Here is a 19,185-nt window from a genome sequence, read left to right as displayed (position 1 = left end):
CCAAGTCATGTCCAGGCAAGCAACAGCTACATGGGGCTCCTGCCTGGATGCCGTACAACTGGGCTCAGCAATCTTTCTCATAATTAGTCCAGCCCACAACCATTTCCTTCTCCAGTGAGAAGGAGGAAGCTGGAGATCCTTTCTGCCAATGCCTTATCATAAATTCTTTGTTATTTATATATTTTAAATAATGCAGGGAGGAACCAGTGGCCCTTTACAGGTTGTTAGACTCCCAATTCCCACCAGTCATTATTCACATCTTGCACTGTGTCACTTGTGTGCAAACAAACCCATGTGCTCTCTCCCAAATTAGGTAAAGGTAAAGGTAAAGGTACCCCTGCCCGTATGGGCCAGTCTTGCCAGACTCTAGGGTTGTGCGCTCATCTCACTCTTTAGGCTGGGAGCCAGCGCTGTCCGCAGACACTTCTGGGTCACATGGCCAGCGTGACAAGCTGCATCTGGCGAGCCAGCACAGCACACGGAACGCCATTTACCTTCCCGCTGGTAAGCAGTCCCTATTTATCTACTTGCACCCGGGGGTGCTTTCGAACTGCTAGGTTGGCAGGCGCTGGGACCGAACGACGGGAGCGCACCCTGCTGCGGGGATTCGAACCGCCGACCATGCGATCGGCAAGTCCTAGGCGCTGAGGTTTTACCCACAGCGCCACCCACGTCCAAACAAACCCATGTGCTCTCTCCCAAATTAGTGCATACATAAACCCTGCACGTGCACACATGTCCTTTTGCTTTGTAATGTTTTTTTTGAAAGAGGTCTTGGCATGAAGAAAGGAGTCACCGGAATAAGAATACAAAGAATGCAGCTTTTCAAAGAAGCTGCTGTAAGTGAAATGTGTGTGTGTAGGTAGAGTGAAAGAGAATCATTTCAGTCTAGAAGCAAACAAATCACTCATATTCTTTTTCTCCTGAATTTCCTGTCTTTCCCCACTATCAAAGCACAGGCCCTTGCTTCATATTAATAACATCTGCTCCTATCAGGCAGGAAACACAGCAGGAAACGCAGCTATATATTTACTAGCAGCTCTCCTTGAACATTTCTCCCTGTTCTGTGATTTCTGTTTTCTTGCACACAGTATGAACACAACTAATTTAGTTAATGGGTGACACATTACTAAACCTAGTACACCAATTTGGTCTTCAGTGATACCAATCTCTGTACTTCTATTAGTCAGATGTCTCAACTTTTGAGACTAGGTTCTGCAACATGTAGGAGCCACAAATATATTCACCAGGACTGGGATCCAAGGAACCAGTCGTGAGAGCTTTGCATGAAGTATAAGGCATACTGAGTTTCAAAAGCATTCTGTGTTGTGCTATGGAGGGGGATCTGTCATTCAAATGGGAGGAAAGTCAAAATTCATACAAGCTGACGTGTGGATTTTTGATGTGTCGTAAATTGCTCTTGGATCCTACAACATTTATCAATCTAATTCATTTTTAAACACATTAGTAGCCATCACAGCTCCCTTTGATGCTAAATTCATTAGGTTGGTTGTAAATTGTGCAATGAAATACTTCCTTCTTAAGGAAGTAGATCTCATCCACTCCTTGTTTTAGTTTTTCTTTGTATGGTTTTTCAGCCCTCTCTGAAATTTTTCTGAACTGGGGTGTCCAGAATTGCTTACAATAATCTGATCTTGCATTTTCCTGTCCCTTTCCTAATAATCCCTGGCACAGCATTTGTGGTTTTTTGCTGAGCTAACTCTTTGCATTAGCATGGTTGCCCATTAATTGCATTTTAATCAAGATTTGGTGCTTCCCCCTTCACCTTCACCCCATCCCAACAAGATCCATCGCGAGACTCACTCTGGTATAGCTCCCTCTATATTAGACCAATTCAGAGGCTACACCAGACTGAGAACCACAGCTCCCTCGTGAATCACTTCTGGGGAGGGTTGCATGCCAGTGGTGGGCAGGGGCAGGTGGAAGTGGGCAGGAGAATACCTGTGCCTCTTGCCTTTGTATGTGCAATAGGGTACGTTCAAGCCATGCAAAGGTTTGGTGTTTCAACACACCTCCACCCATCCACATCTCTTAATCCTCCAGCCAAGCAAAAGCCAGGGGAGAGTCTTGAGGGCCAAATAGACATTTGGAGGGCCACATTTGGCCCTGCACCTGAGGTGTCCCAGCCTGAGCTCCTGCTTCTATGTTCTGCCAAAATCAACATAGTTTTTCTAGCCTTTACCCGTTGTGGTACCTACAACTCTGTTCAATCCGTGGCATCTCCAGGAGTAGGTGATTGGAGATACTCCTCTGCCTGACACCTTGGAGGGCTATGTCAGTCACAGCAGGCAGTGCTAAGATAGGTGGGCGAATGGATTGATCTGATAGGAAGGAGCTTCCTGTGTTCCTACGGTACCTTTTTAAAAGAGAGAAATAGTCTTCTTTGTCATGAACTTATTTTTCTCTCCTGTCCAGCCTCCTATTATTTAGTCACAGCCCCCATATAATAAAACATTGTATATTGTAAAGAACATGTGATGTATAGGTACGTATGTTGATTTTATATATTTTTTATATGTGTACATACATGCATTCAAGTTTGTGTGCATATGTTTGACTTTGACAAGCAAAATAATTTTATAGACTAACACCTGCTTTGGCAGTGTATATATCAGGGGCATGAACTGGCCAAAGATAAGCTCTTGTAAGTCCCATTGATTTCAGTTAGCCACATGTTTGAATCAATGAAACTTACAAGTGTTTTTACTTTGGCTGGCTGGTTCTTGGTATTGTTTGATCCATATTACCATTTAATTTTTGCAGTCTTGGAATGCAAATTTGCCCTTGAAACACTGGTGGTGCAAAGACGTTAGTGGCATTTTGCCATTATTGTTTTAGCTGCAAAAAAGAAAGCTCCTCATAGATAAGAAGTATCTTTCGACATGAACACATGTCATACATTTTGGTAAACAATGAAGAAACAGGCCATTAAAAGGTATCAGTTGTGTTCCAGCCAAGTAAGAAAAACATATGACTTTAGAATGTTATACCCCTCCCCCTTATTTGATGCAACATGTACATTCTAATTAATGTTTTGTATAGCTCAGAAAGTAGCTTCTGTGTAGTATATGGGAAAATATCTGTCTCTTATGTCCTTTATTTAAGTTGTTTCTTCCCAGGTAGCTGACGCTGTTCTGGTAATGTTCTTACAGCTAGAAATTGCTTATTAGTGCTTTTCTCAGTGGTCTTTGACCAGACAGGAACAGAGCCATTGCCAAGTTGCCTTTCAGTTAACTGTTACCTTTCCTAAAACCCCGTCCAGTATATCAGTGTTGCATGTTGGCAGTCCTACTGTTGCTTAATGGAAACACACCCAGACAGAACAGGGGTTAAAGCGAGTTTATTATTTCAAACTCTGACATTCATTGCACACGTCCTTTCCCTTATGCAAGTGACTTTAGGCTGTCTGTGTACCGAGGACCGAGTGGGTGTGCTTAACTGCTGAAGTAAGGGAGTCAGCAGCAGTTTTTTCTTCTTCCTCCCACATGAATAAACAAGGCCCTATGGACTAAAGTTCAAATGAAGAATCTACCCTTTTGCATAATGCATGTAGGGGGTGATTCTGATTGGTGGGTGAGGGGAGTTTCTGCATTCTCTATGCAATATGAAGGGTACAACATGATTTTCCAAGGACTTAGCACTTTGAACCAAGGCTGTGTGATTGGTTACACTCCAGAGCTGAGTTTTGTTGCATCTTGCTGTGTCCTGAACAACTTCAGGGCTGATGCCATAGCAAATAGTTCAAAAAACTGGTTCTTTGAAAGCAGAGACTTTGATTGATAGGTGTTTTCTGTGATACCTGCACCCAGAGCAGGCCTTCCCAAATTATGGACTGGAACCCTTCCGTCCAGACCAGTAAGTTCTGATACCCATGTTCCTCAGTTGCCTGGCAGGCCTCCTGTTTATGCTTTTGCAACATGGTCATTAGCAGAAATCGTAGTTCAGAGGGCTGCTGTTCAAGCAGCTGACGGTTATGTGAATTGGCTCAGAGACAGAAAAGTCACCTGCTAACTGGAAAGCTGCTAACGTGGCACAAGAAGTTTAGAGGAAGCTCCCTGGCTCATTCATGCAGTGGGTATAGAATATGATTATCAAATGCAAACATGCTGCTTTCACACAAGAGGAAGGTTTTAACCGCAGCAACGGATATTTCACAACAGGTTCAAACCTCCAATTTCAGTGCTACGAAATGTTTTAAAACTGCTTTTAAAGTTTGCAACCCAGTTTTTCCCCCAAGCCCACTGCAGTCAACAATATGGCACAAATGTTCTGGTTTATTTTTGTCCCACTTTTGTTGCCCTATTGTCCCTCTGGACAGCAGTCATGTGGTGGTGTTGGGAAAGCATTGAACTGCAGAACAAAGCCACTATTACTGTGTCAAGGACAAGTTGCAGAATACACCTGCAATGAAGAACCAATCTGAGGGGTGCTTTGTTTTAAATTTGATACCCATGCCCATGTAAAACCTACATTGGCTTGGATGCATACTCCCCCCCCCTTCCAAAATTTATCCCATATTAACACATTAAAGAAACAGCACTAGCAGGCTTTGTCTCACCCAGAAGTAGTGCCAAATAAAGAAGCAGCTAGTGACACACAGCCCTGGCAAATTTACTTCCCATGGACTTGTAGGCATCTAGGTCATTTATCAGGTCTAGCCAAAGGTCTACCCAAGGAACCAATAAATGTTAAAAGTGTAGCTTTAAGGTGATGTCTGACACTTCTGGGTCTTGTTCGTGTATGGCTTTAGCATTGGACCACAAGCTAGAATTGAGCTGTGCCTGCAACTAGTGTTATCCCACTAGAGGAATGGGTTCCTGGATGCCTCAAGTTTTAGTAGTGCCATAACAGGATCAGATCCTCACTGATTCATACTCTGCCAAGATTCCATGGCTGTAAGTGTCAATGCTCATGTCGGCACTGTGTTTACATGACTTGCAAGTACCAGTTCTAGCCATGATGGTATTTACCCCGTGTCTTCATTACCTCTTTCCATGTTGGAAGATGTCAGTTGCTCTGTGGTGAACAGATATGCCTCTCACATTTTCCATGGAGCCTGTATTATTTCCTTGGACAAAAGGCCAGTGATTTCACTGCAAGTGCAGGAACTAACTAGGCATGAAAGCAAAACATTGCCACTGGCTGTTGTGTGCATAAAGATTTGCACTCCCCAAAAGGAAAAACCATGCTAATATGTACATATTCCTATATATAACTTTACTAGCAGCTCAAGTCTTACAACATCAGCAAATGCTTGAAATTAGGGGAGGCAGTAGGTTGATTATTAAATTTGTACACTCTACATCAAGCTATTTCAAAGCCATGATTATAGATAAACACTGGAGTGTTAAATGGATGCTTTGAAATACTTTTCTAGGGTTAATTACAAGGCTACTTTCCTGTATGGTACTGATAACTCTAAATTGTCTACAGGGATAGGTGGAGGCAAGTCTCTGTCAGAACAGCACCACGCACATAGCAAAGGTTGTATACATGGTTCTCCCTCTCCCTGTTTTATCCTCACAAGAACTCTCTGAAGTAGGCTACTCTGAGGAGGCTGACTGACCCAAGGTCACCCAGGGAACGTCATGGATGAGTGAGGATCTGAACCCTTGTCTCCCAGGTCCTAGTCCAACTGCTACAGCACACTGCAGCACTCCACTAATTTGTGTGTGTACGTCTAAAAACAGGAATAAGCACTGGTCAAAGTACTGTGGAATTGGAGCTTGGCAATAGTTCCTTCCACCTTAGAATTCTGCTTTGCAAGATCGCCTCCCTGTATTTCTGGTTTTATGCCTTGTGTATATATATATGTGTGTGTGTGTGTGCTTACATGTCTGTACATTAATCAAACCTCACTTTCAGATTTCTGGATTTTTCATTCCAAATGCAGCTGGTACAATTGTGAACTCATCTTTCTGGTATGCTCCTCTGTGTCAGATTGCCTACTGCCAAAAAAATGTTAAGCCAAGTGTGTTTTTATAAAGTCCCCTGGGGAAAGCTGTTTGTATACTTGTGAAAGGGCATGTTTTGTGTAGGATGATGATGTACAGTGTAAATCTATAAAATGTGGAAGTGTGTATACATTTATTATCTGCCAGATATCTATTAGTCATGTAATAAAAGCAAAGATATTTAACGTACATCAGATCGAAAAAAGGAGCTCCATTATATTCAAATAAAGAAGCTTTCTCTGAAATGAGATTCTACTGGGTGTGTTACTAATTAAATGTTTGCTTTTTCATTGTTGCAAAAAAAAGAAGATAATAAATATCATTTTGTTTGGACATTTACATGTTTACAAAAGTACATTTTAAATGCCTGATTGACGACACAAAGCTTCATTGGAACACTTTACAGGACTGCGGCCATTTTGAAAGTAATTAACCTCCCATACACAAATCACTTTACTGCTCTGAGGTGATCTTCCCTGCCTCTCTCTCTCTCTTCTGGAATCCTTCCCATGGAGCAGTTGATAGTAGATCACTCTGAGGTTTTTTGCAAGAAGCATAGCGGATGCTGGCATTCCTAAATCTCACTCCCGGTGAATAAAAATCAAACTTGGATGAAGATGGAGATGAGGTGGAAGAAGATCAACCAAGTGAGTTCTGTGGGTGGCCCTTTTTAGGCATCAAGCTTGGACCATCTTCCCTACTAATATTTCTGGTTCTGATCTCCGGGAGGGTCTGACAATGTGAGCTGTGAATCCTGTGGTCCAAAATATACCTGGGTTCTGGCCCAGGCTGCTCAGCCATAGAAGGGTGTCGAAATGATGTTCTTTCCATCTTGAAATTATTCCCTCGGCTGCATATCTCCCTACTATTTTGAAATTCATTTAACCCATATCTCTTTCATATATCCATTTGCAAAATGCCCCACAAGAGACATAACTAGACAATGTGGGAAGTTTATGGTGTGCCTTTTATTTATACCATAGGGATTACATACTAAAATGTAAATTGCTTCAAGCTGCCCTTGGAATAAACAGAGCACACTTCAGATGTCACTGCTTTACATATGTATTTATTTATCAGTGCAATCACTTTCTATAATTTTTAGCATGCTAAACGACCCCTGTGAAAAGCCTCTTAGCAAACATTGTTTATTTTACTTGCAGCGGCCACATTCATCTACAAAAGGATCCAAAAGTTACCAATTCAAATGCAGTTTTCAATTTTAATTAACTGTGTGGGCAAACAATTGCTCAAGAAACTCCAGGCTTGTGAAGTGCCAGGCTCTAATAGCTATCTATTATGCAGGGCTGCATAATCACTTTTCATTTTTCCTGTTAATAGGATAGCCAGCAATCTAGGAAGGGTATGCATTCTACTGTTGAAAAGCTACTGAACAAATGTCAAAGTTATTTATTTATTTATATTTATAAAGTTGTATTCTGCTGTGTCATTTTTTTAAAAAAAACTATATAAAAGCTGTTTACAGCAGCAGAACGTAAAACCTTACAATAAAAAAAACACTTTAAAGGTTTAAAACAGACATAAGTTAACCATTGTGGAAGGATGTAGACAACTGCCTGGTTAGGCCTGGTGGAAAAGAAAAGTTTTCAGCGGGCATTTAAAAGTTGGCATAGAAGGCGCCTGCAGAATCTCTATTGGCAGGGTGTTCCACAGGACTGGGCCAATGACACCAAAAGCTGTTCCTATCCTGAAACCCACCCTACTGTTCTGATTGCAAGTGGTTTAACTGACTTCAATATTGAATTTTTATACTGTTGGAATCCATACTGGGACCTGAGAGCCGACCCTCCCATTAGACATGGTGAAGCAGCTTCCTCAGCTTTCCCCCCTGCCCCCTGCCTTTGCCACAGGCAGAGAAACAGCACCAGCACTGACACCAAATCTCACCCAAACTGACAACAACTCTCACCCAGTGCATGAGATTTCCTGCTATCTCTGATGCTGCGCGACCCAAGTCAGGGATGCTTCAGCAGGTGTGATGGAGCAGCAGTGGCAGTATGGGGTGGCACTTCCTGTTTCACCTCAAGCTAGGAAATGGAACGCGCTGCCCCTGCAGGACTTTTATAGTGAAGGGCAGATAAGAAATCCAATTCATCATCATCATCATTATCACTGCAGCCACAAGGAACTTCAGCCTCAGAGGTTGTTTTCAGCAGCAACCACACTACCACGGCAATCCCTTCGTTTCAAAATCAGGAAACTTAACTGTGCATCTGATGTTGTTTCCCCAGGTGCATGGATCACTGAAGTACCATCATTCAAATGGGAATATAGTGACATATATCTGCACCGGTACTTTGACGTACTTACTGCACGTGCAAAAATGTTTCCCCTCACTCTTTATTTTGGAAACCAGGGAGAGAAAGATGTATGTGTGGTTGTATACTTCTTTCTGTATCTTTTTTTCATAGACAAATGGTCTAAATTAAAACAAAAATAAATTCTTCTAGCCACTTCCATTTTCTGTACACCTGCAGTGCAGGATTTAGTACATGGCAGATTAGCCTCCAGTGTTGTCTTATAGAAACTAATTTAGTGTACCTGCTTAAAAAGATAGTTGCACACGGATGGAGGTTCTGAGGCTGCTTCCTGAGATCTTGCGAGATCTTTAAACCAGGTTTACTGATTGGACAGCTCTCTGGCTTAAATTGCTTTAAGAGCACAGGTGCTGAGGAGTTCTTTATTCCTGACTCTCAGCAGCAGTAGATCCTGATAATGTTGCTTAACCCCTGGAAATGTTTAGTCACTATTTCCCCATATCTTTCTAATCTGCATGTACAGGAAATAACTAGTTGCCTCTGGCAAAGTCCATTCTACATCCCTCTTGTTTTCTTTAATGATTTGGAAGCAATCTAGTTTGGCACTTGTGAAAGTAGGTCATTCCCCCATGCATGCTAGCAGTAACTTCCAGAAAGGTAGTTGGGGTGGTCTTCTGCAGCAAAAGCAACAAACTGCCTTGTGGTTCTTCCTTTTAATGACAGCAGTAACCCCCTTGGGTGTATGCCTCCACCAGACAGAGCTTGAGAATGTGGGGCCTGGGAGGGGGCGTGGCTGTGCAAAGTTATTTGGGAGATGAGTGGGAATGCTCCCACTTTGTGGAAGCGCAAGCCACTGGTCATTTTATAACTGCAGTTTCTTTCGTATAATTCCTGATTTTGAAAGAAGCTGCTCCAGAGTGCAGTCTGCAGTCTGATCACCAGGTGGAGCTGGAAAGAAGGCATACCTGATGGTTTTGTAGGAAATAACCACCAAGGATGAAGGGAAGACAATCACTTAAAAGAGTAATGTTTGTGATGACCACTAGTACGCATTGCCACGCATTGTCTGCCAATTGTTGCATGAAGGCAGTCTGTGTGATGTCAAACTATTATTTCAACAAGCTATCATGCATGGCAACAGGAAAGAATTTCTGTAGATTAAATTTCCCAAACAAATTTCTACCACTAAGGATATTTTGTTTGTTTCTTATTAAATTTGTATACTGCCCTTCATCTGGAAATCACGGGCAGTTTACAACATAAGCAAACAAAATGATAACCTTCCAAAACAGCTTTTTAGGTGGTGCAGATGTCTGCCAGGGGTGGGGAGCAAGAACTTTCCTTCTGTGAACTTCCTTAAGTGATCTTAGCTTCCAAAGCTAGATTTTAACTTCTTTCTTAAAGGGACAATTGCTATTTAGGAGAAACTAATGCAGTATATATTACAGTTATTAAAAAGTAAAATATTACTGACATGTTGCTGTTAGCTAGCAAATTCTTCCTCCAATCTGTCTAAATTTTAGTACTTAAAAAGGGGGGGCATAGAGAAGTATTAAGATAATCAAAATTCACTTATGTATCCAAAAGCACAGAGACTCTTTAAGGTGCTTCACTGTCTGTGTCTTGTAATGACTAAACAGCCTTGCATCCTATGCTCATTTGCTTGCAGCTTAGGCTACTTGCACCCACACTTCCCCTTGATCTTTCAGCCCTGTCCTATTCTGGTAAACATACTTTGGGAGCAAGACTGAAGCTCAGGGTACTATGTGGAGGAAGTGGCCAGTCACTACTGGCATACAGGCCCTGGAAAGCTGTCCAGAAGGTGTCCCCCGGCCTGAAAATGACAAACACACACCCCTGTTCTACAACATGGTTGTCAGAATAAAAAAGCTAAGGGTGGGATTCAGCTTAGTTGTGACATGTATGGAATGAATTCTGCTCCTCCCCATCCTCCCCTGCACCTTCAAACCCGCTAAATGACCCTCATTTCCCTACTAGGTGCTACTTTGAATTCCACCCATAGAATTCAAATGTATATATTTCAAAAGATTGACAAACCAGTGAGCCAGTGTGGTGTAGTGGTTAAGAGCAGTAGTCTCGTAATCTGGTGAACCGGGTTCGCATCTCTGCACCTCCACATGCAGCTGCTGGGTGACCTTGGGCTAGTCACACTTCTTTGAAGTCTCTCAGCCCCACTCACCTCACAGAGTGTTTGTTGTGGGGGAGGAAGGGAAAAGAGATTGTTAGCTGCTTTGAGACTCCTTAGGGTAGTGATAAAGCGGGATATCAAATCCAAACTCTTCTTCTTCAGTATTTGCCCCAAGATGCAGAGGTGAAGGATTGGGGTTGAAAGATCAAGGAAAAGTTACCATATTTTTTGCTGTATAAGACTCACTTTTTCCCTCCTAAAAAGTAAGGGGAAATGTGTGTGCGTCTTATGGAGCGAATGCAGGCTGTGCAGCTATCACAGAAGCCAGAACAGCAAAAGGGATAGCTGCTTTCACTGCACAGCAATCCTGCTTGCTGTTCTGGCTTCTGAGATTCAGAATGTTTTACTCCAAAAATTAGGTGCATCTTGTGGTCTGGTGCGTCTTATAGAGCGAAAAATACGGTACTTACATTGAAATAATTCATGTGTGTGTGTGTGTATGAGTGACGATATAAGCATCTTTATAATGAGCAGAATTTTCAGACTGCATAATGTTATAAGGTTGGAAAAGCCAGACACCTTAACTATAGAGCTACTCTTGTGACTCTGTAATATTGTTTCTTTGATCTGTTTCTCAGGAGAGTTGGATGCAACGATATGGACTTCTGCTGCCCAGAAGGAATCATGTGGTGCAATCCTGCAGCATGCATAGGACTGCAACCTTTATTGATACGCTGATGGGCACAGAAGGTGTCAGGGAATCTTTTGTTGGTTTTGGAGAAGATGGGACAGTTTAATCAAAGAGGAATTATACAAATGGATGTATTGGCTAGAGATAGGCCTAATGTAATATGAGCAAGCAACTGAGTGAAGGCTATTATGGGAATACAAACCTAGAAAAAAAGTTATATGAAATATATGTAATTTTATCCCTACTCTCTTTTTTGTAAATTTATTTCCCTAAAGTTATGCGATGTTGGGTCACACTAGTATTCCTTTGTTCATAGGTAGCATGGAAGACAAGGCACAATATACAACAGCTTTTGAATCATTCAATGCCTGGAAACCTGTCAATAATATATTGGTTTGTAATTTTGTGAACAAGTCTAAGTGGGCTTGTAGTTCCAGTTACAGAAAGGTAGCCGTGTTGGTCTGCCATAGTCAAAACAAAAAATTTTTTTTCTTTCCAGTAGCACCTTAAAGACCAACTAAGTTAGTTCTTGGTATGAGCTTTCGTGTGCATGCACACTTCGTCAGATACCATCTGGTATCTGACGAAGTGTGCATGCACACGAAAGCTCATACCAAGAACTAACTTAGTTGGTCTTTAAGGTGCTACTGGAAAGAAAAAATTTTTTTTTGTTTTGACTATGGCAGACCAACACGGCTACCTTTCTGTAACTGGAACTATGGAAGGCACCACATTGAGCCGCATGAAATGGAAGTCCATCAAAGGTATCTGACGAAGTGTGCATGCACACGAAAGCTCATACCAAGAACTAACTTAGTTGGTCTTTAAGGTGCTACTGGAAAGAAAAAATTTTTTCTTGTTTTGACTATGGCAGACCAACACGGCTACCTTTCTGTAACTGGAACTATGGAAGGCACCACATTGAGCCGCATGAAATGGAAGTCCATCAAAGGTATCTGACGAAGTGTGCATGCACACGAAAGCTCATACCAAGAACTAACTTAGTTGGTCTTTAAGGTGCTACTGGAAAGAAAAAAAATTTTTTTGTTTTGACTATGGCAGACCAACACGGCTACCTTTCTGTAACTGGAACTATGGAAGGCACCACATTGAGCCGCATGAAATGGAAGTCCATCAAGGTATCTGACGAAGTGTGCATGCACACGAAAGCTCATACCAAGAACTAACTTAGTTGGTCTTTAAGGTGCTACTGGAAAGAAAAAAATTTTTTTTGTTTGGGCTTGTAGTGGCTGTGAAAAGATCAAAAGCTATCTATGATTTGTCCAGGTTTGGATGTAACACTAAACCACAGCTAACAAAAATCAGAAATCAAAGCTTATTTTGATAAACCATAGCTTAGAATCAGCACAGTTTAGGGTTCAGACATAAGGGAATCCTATAATCAATATATGGTGTTGGCTACTGCAGTGTAAATCAAGTAGATCTTTGTATCAGATATCTGCGTGTGATACAAGCAGATTTCTATACCTCTGCAATAGCTACAGAGTATTGTGAATTATTTCTGAGCAAAATGTTAAGGTGAGTCATAGGAGGGAAAATGTGCCCCTTTTTAATGCTCTTGTCCACTTCATTGTACTTTTTTCAGCTGTTCTATTGAAGGTGCATAAAGAAAATAAATGGCAACACTGAAGAGCGAACCATCAAAAATCTGCACCTTGATCTCCCCAACTGAGAGAAGCTACTAAAAAAATCATTTATAACACTGCTGGCTGTGATTTTAAATGAGGGTTTCGGCTTATTCTTGAGGGCTCAGGGAATAAAATGAAATTATAATTCTGACTGTCAGGAATCACCTCCAAAGCCAACCTTAGGCAGGGAAGAAAGGAAGAAAGACTCTGACCAATAATCTCTGCAGGATTTTGATTCTGATGTTAAGGATCAGCGCTCAGGAGGGGCAGCTAAACAGAATTACGATCCTCAGAACAGATGGTAGAAGGGAGGAAGGAAATAAAGAAATAAAAATCTGACTAATGATCTCTGCAGGATTTTGATCACAGCCATCAGGTTAGTGATTCAGAGCTCATAAGAGGCAAACAACAACCAAACAGAATCATGATTGGGACAAGAACCTTAGAGCAGATGATATGCAATCAGACAAAATCAAAACCAGACCCAAACCAGGCACCAAGATGGTAGAACTATAATCAGGAACGTAAGCACAGCACCAAGGCAGAGTAAGGATGGGCTAGGCTGCCAAGATTCAGATGTTAACTTTTGTGCCCAGGGCCAGTCCTAGACATTTTGCTGCCTGGTGTGAATAAGAAGATAGTGCCCACCACTCATTCCATATGCAGAAGCTGACCAGGCTGGCGACTGAATCTTCACCTCTGGTGATGGAACTGTGTCTTCCACCATTCCTGAGGGCAGCTGGTGATCTTAGAGTGCAAATTTTAAAATAGGTTGTTGTTTAGTCGTTTCTGACTCTTCGTGACCCCATGGACCAGAGCACGCCAGGCACTCCTGTCTTCCACTGCCTCCCGCAGTTTGGTCAAACTCATGCTGGTAGCTTCGAGAACACTGTCCAACCATCTCGTCCTCTGTCGCCCCCTTCTCCTTGTGCCCTCCATCTTTCCCAACATCAGGGTCTTTTCCAGGGAGTCTCATTAAAATAGGTAGTAGTCAACTAAGTTATACTTGGAGAAAACCCACTGAAAAGAATGGAGATGACTAAGGCCCATTAAAAAGCTAATATTAGGGAAAGTATAATTAAATTAAATATTAACTGGTGCAGAGTACTCCTCCACTGGATGAAGTAACTATGATGCTGACCAGAGAAGCCATAACATAATTGCTTTTGCTTCCTGTGAGTAATACTTAGCTCTAATAAGGCTAGTAAGTCACTTTTTGAAGGATTGCTGGGTCAAAGCTACTACCACTGAAAATTTTACATTGCCTTGCTTTTTATTGTTGTTTTATTATAGGAATGCAATGTGATCATAAGCACATGTGCTCAGGAGTACATTCTAGTCACTGCAGTGGTGTTTCCTATCTAGTGTGTGTGCATAGGACTGTACTCTTAGTAATGGCAAAGTTTTTCTGTTAGAAAACACACAATAATTAGCCTACACAAATATTTGCGTAGCAAAAACAAGCCAGTCCCACCCTTCTGACTCTCAGATTTAATTATCTGTTTGCTGAAAACAAGCTGAAAGTTCTCTTCTGATTTCCGAAGGCCTTCATTAAGCTAATCCCTTTTTCACAGCAACACAGTAAGAAAAGAGCCACACCCAAAAAGTAACTGGCTGGCCCTTTTGCTACGCACTGTCCTTTCAGTTATTGAATCAGTTTCTGTCTCCTTCCTGCAGAAATTAAAGCAAAGCATTCCAATTTGCATCAATTTGAGCACAACAATTTTAAAATGACAAGTGGGATTTTCTTTTCCTTGGGTCAAAAAGCATCTAATTTTAGCATATGATTTACCAATGAAGTAAGTGTATTGTAAGAGCAAAAGTAACATTAACACGGTTGTTTTCAACAAGACCAGCCTTTCTAATCAGCTACATGCATTTGCGTCATCGCTGCTTAAGCTACTCAAGAATTTTAAACAGCAATAGCCATCTACATGCAAAATCTCTTTGTGTTTCAGGGAAGAAACATAAGGTGGAGAGTGCTTGGATTTTAGAGTTATGTCTAAGTGTGGTGTGGTTTGGCTTGTTTATATGTATATTAAGTTCCTCTTTCTGTATTTCATAATGTTTCTGAAAATGAAAGGAAGCGTGATAGTTCTAATTTTGAAACATCCCTTCAGTAATAGCACCCACAAACGGTTTGTAGGGTTTTCACTTCTTACAGGTGGCAGGAGGGGCAGCCACTGCTCACATCTAGACTTTTACATAAATTAAAATGCATTTGAGTTTGGAATCCCTTGTACGTGCCTGAGCTTTGCAGTAGGAAGACAGCCTTCTGCAATTAAAACAGTACCCAAAGCACAAGCTAATTGTAATATCTGTCTGTAGTGAAACTCTCTCAATTCTATAAAATCCACAGGCTATTGTTTCAGGTTTGCCAAATTGATATTGACTCAAGATCAGAATGACAAAGAGACTTGGTCCACATTTAAGGCACCATCATGTCACTTTAAACAGTTATGTATTTCCCCAAAGAATTGTGGGAGCTGTAGTTTGTTAAAGGTGCTGATAGTGATTTGGTGACCCCTACGAGATGGTTGGATAGTGTTCTTGAAGCTACCAGCATGAGTTTGACCAAACTGCGGGAGGCAGTGGAAGACAGGAGTGCCTGGCGTGCTCTGGTCCGTGGGGTCACGAAGAGTCGGACACGACTAAACAACAACAACAATTCCCCTAAGAACTACAATTCCTAGAAGAGGAAGCCATTCTGATAATCGTAGCTCTGTGAGGGGCCTCCTAACAAACCTTGGGCAGCCATGACTCTTTAAAGTGGTATCATACTGCTTTAAGTGTATGGCATGAATGTTCCATGGACTGATGTGAACTTCTACTTAGAGGTATTTGTGAAAATTCAGTCAAAGGGGAATAGAAAAAACCCCCAGTAATGTCAGATCATGGGGACGCGGGTGGCGCTGTGGGTTAAACCACAGAGCCTAGGACTTGCTGATCAAAAGGTTGGCAGTTCGAATCCCCGCAACGGGGTGAGCTCCCGTTGCTTGGTCCCTGCTCCTGCCAACCTAGCAGTTCGAAAGCACGTCAAAGTGCAAGTAGATAAATAGGTACCGCTCTGGCGGGAAGGTAAACGGCGTTTCCGTGCACTGCTCTGGTTCGCCAGAAGCAACTTAGTCATGCTGGCCACATGACCGGGAAGCTATACACCGGCTCCCTTGGCCAATAAAGCGAGATGAGCGCCGCAACCCCAGAGTTGGTCACGACTGGACCTAATGGTCAGGGGTCCCTTTACCTTTACCTTTATTGTCAGATCATAGCAGACACATTCAACAGTCCTCGTCCTTTGCTGATTTCCACCATGGGCTGAAATGGTCTATTGCTGAGCTCATCAAAGATGGTCTCAGCAGGAATCATATTGTGTTCTATGCTCTTGTAGCAAATGGTTTAATTTGATCTTTTGCTGAAATCTGTCAGCTGCAAGGTGGCAACAAATGAATAGCATGTGCTTCATTCATAGGAAAGTGTTTCTGTGTTGAAAGATTTGGGAAGGATAAACTTAGGGTGGAGTGCTGGCAGGACAGGAGGGACATCTCCTGCACAACATTGTGCAATCTGTTTTGTTTTGTAAACCACAAGATTTGTCTTGTTTTTCAGATTTATCTTTGCTGTCCTTCTATTCCTGGACTGATGATTCAGCTCTTCCCAACTGAGCTCTTCTTAAGCATTATTTTGCAGAAATCATTAAACGATTCGCATTTAGGGAATGGCCTTTGTCCATATTTTTTTTTAATAAATTCTGACAAAATATTCCATATGTTGGTTCTTCTTTTTTCACTTTTCAGTTTTGCTCAGTCCAATTTCTGAGTCAGCACAGGATCCTTTTACATATGTGATTGAAGCTCCTCAGATTAAGCCTGTAGCTTGATAAAGTGGAAAGGAAGGCAGTGGTGTAATGGTAAAATTATGTGTGCAGGAGCTCATAATGACACATACACACCTTTGCTAAGATCAGCATGACTGCAATGCTATGCATAGTCACCTGAGAATAGGTCCCACTTAACACAGTTTCGCTTAACTTCTGATTGCGTAGTTTCAGCATAAAATGCATTGAGGTTTCACAAAAGATCTGCAGCCAGCTGAAATGCAACCTTTAGCTTATAACTGGAATTGCAAAGAAACTTGTGGAAAACTGTCACTCGTTACACGGCCAGTGTGAAGAAGGAACCTCATTAAATAAAAAGGAAATAATTGCACAGCCTCTGCTTGATTGTCATCACATTGTCTTCTCATTCCCTTGCCAGAGCAAGGAGAGTTCATTAATTCACCTGGTGCTTGGAACAGAGGACATCACTTCTGCTACGAACAGAGTCTCAAAGCTGCATTTCTCCACATTCACCCCTTAACTGCATCACTGAACACAGGGCAATGTGTACTGGGGCTGCTGCTGTGATGGAAACATAACAACCTATGTGTGGTTTGTTAAGGATACTGGGAATTGTAGCTCTGTGAGGGGTAAATTACATTTCTCAGGATTTTGGGGGGAAGGGTGCTTTAAATTTATGGTGCGTACACAGCTGTAGTGTAGTCTTTGCTTGGGACATACCTAACAGTTTTGTTTCCTGCCTGGGATCAACTTTAGGTGTACACTTACCATGCTGGAAGTAGTTTTAATTTGCCTGTCCCTGCTAGGCAGGATGGTGCTGCAACTGTATTTTATCACACATTGAAATGCAGCAAGCTAGCAATGAGATCGTGTGGACGCTCTAGTCTATACATAGTGAAGATGACAATTCTAGATGAAAATGCTAGTGTGGAAGGAGTATTTCCTGTTCTGCATCCAAGATACATTGCCAGGAGCCCAGAGACCCATCAACAAAGTTTATTTATATACTGATGAATCTATCATTTGTGCTCCTATGGGCGGGGGGCCCTAGCTTGAACTCCCCCCAGTAATTAGAAGGTGTGTTGATTACTTTAAGACCATCTTTTTTTTTGCTTGCTTTTATGTTTTCTTTAACTAGGCTCTAATTCAGTAGTTACTTAAGCTGTAGTTCTCTGAAGTGAACAGTAGCTTGTTTATTTTCATTTTCAACTCTAACAGAGTGAAGCTTTTTTGTGGTTGTTTGTTTAGAAGGGTCAAAGCCTGGAGATAAATACGAAAGCCTTTCTTTTTCCTATTACTTTTTGAAACATTGACTCAGTGAGTCATGGAACCCAACCACAAGCAAGACATAGATAATAGGGAGACACTTTTGTATTCTTTGTAGCTCTCCAGCTTCATGCTCACAGGTTATGTTGAAAAGGTGGATCTTTTAGAAGCTGTTAATATGACCATTCTAAACAGCGAATGGCTACATGCACTGAGCAGCTGCTTCAGATACACGACTGTGTGAATTCATATTTTCTAAAAGGTTGAAGCAGGTGGTATTGTACCCAGGCCATGGCATATCAGTTAATATGTTAAGATTTTTTTTTGGAAAGTTACTCAGTTTCCTACTGGAGCCAGTCTTAGTTACAATAGAATCCTATGTCATGCCTATTCGTGAAGAAATCTCCCTTTAAATGTGTGTGGCCTATTTGCAGCTGAGCAGAGCAACTCTAATCTGGCAGGTAAACACCCTGTGTAAGGTTGCAAACCTAGGCATGTCTACTCAGAGTTCAGTGGGGCTTACTCCCAGGAAAGTGGGTTTAAGATCACAGATTTAGCAAAACTGCAGTCCAACTATTCTTTGTAACGGGGCTTGGGCAGGTTCATTTTCTGCCCTTACATTGTGTCTTATGGGGTGAATTTAGTTACATCTACGTTTGGAGAGATGTAATACATTGACTTCCATGGGTGGGCATTAGGATGCAGTATATCTTTGTTTATCCTTCTCTCTGCTGCCAACACACCCGATTCCCCATGCATAACTTCTTTCAGCTTATCTTAAACCAGCAGGACTTCCCCTCAGCCACCATCGTTTAGTTACTCTGGTTTAACACCAGCTGGAGTGGGTTGAGAAACCACAACCTCTCACTGTTAAGATTGCACTGTCAGTCTCTGATGCGGGAGGATTTACCCTAGTCCTTGAGTAAGGAAAGAAACCCTTTCCATGCTTGTTCAAGAACACTTTCATTTCACTACCTAGGGGAGCCAGAGTAGTGTAATGCTTAGAGAGTTGGGACTGTGACCTGGGAGATCAGGTTTTGATCTCCTCTCCATGAAGCTCACCTGGTGTCCCTCAACCTAACCTACCTCACAGGGTTGTTGTGAGGATAAAATGGGGAAGGGAGAACCATGTACTGTTGAACCTGGGTCAACCTGGAGGGCAAAAGTGGCATACAAATGTCATCAGTAAAGAATAATAAAACATGTTCCAAACCTGAGCACTGAAAGGAGCGAAACTCCAGCCTGTAACGGTGAAGCCTAAGCGCCGCGAACAAGGTGCTCCTCACAACGCAGACAAGACTTTCTATTTCTGGAAGGAGGTGCTTATTGGTCAAGTATCTT

At 42.0% G+C, this 19,185-nt stretch overlaps 1 long non-coding RNA gene across 1 annotated transcript; it reads left to right on the top strand.

Moving 5' to 3' along the window:
• The first annotated feature begins 6 nt into the window (after nt 1-6).
• LOC310745262 lies at nt 7-6,223 on the top strand. Its single transcript, XR_014540046.1, has 2 exons — nt 7-313; nt 708-6,223. It is a non-coding gene; the product is annotated as an uncharacterized lncRNA (long non-coding RNA).
• Nucleotides 6,224-19,185: the final 12,962 nt, after the last annotated feature.

Source organism: Podarcis filfolensis (genome assembly GCF_964270895.1).
Source record: "Podarcis filfolensis genome assembly, chromosome: 11".
NCBI classification, from domain to species: domain Eukaryota; kingdom Metazoa; phylum Chordata; class Lepidosauria; order Squamata; family Lacertidae; genus Podarcis; species Podarcis filfolensis.
Note: the sequence above shows the minus strand (reverse complement) of the source record. Positions and strands in the feature narration are given on the sequence as shown.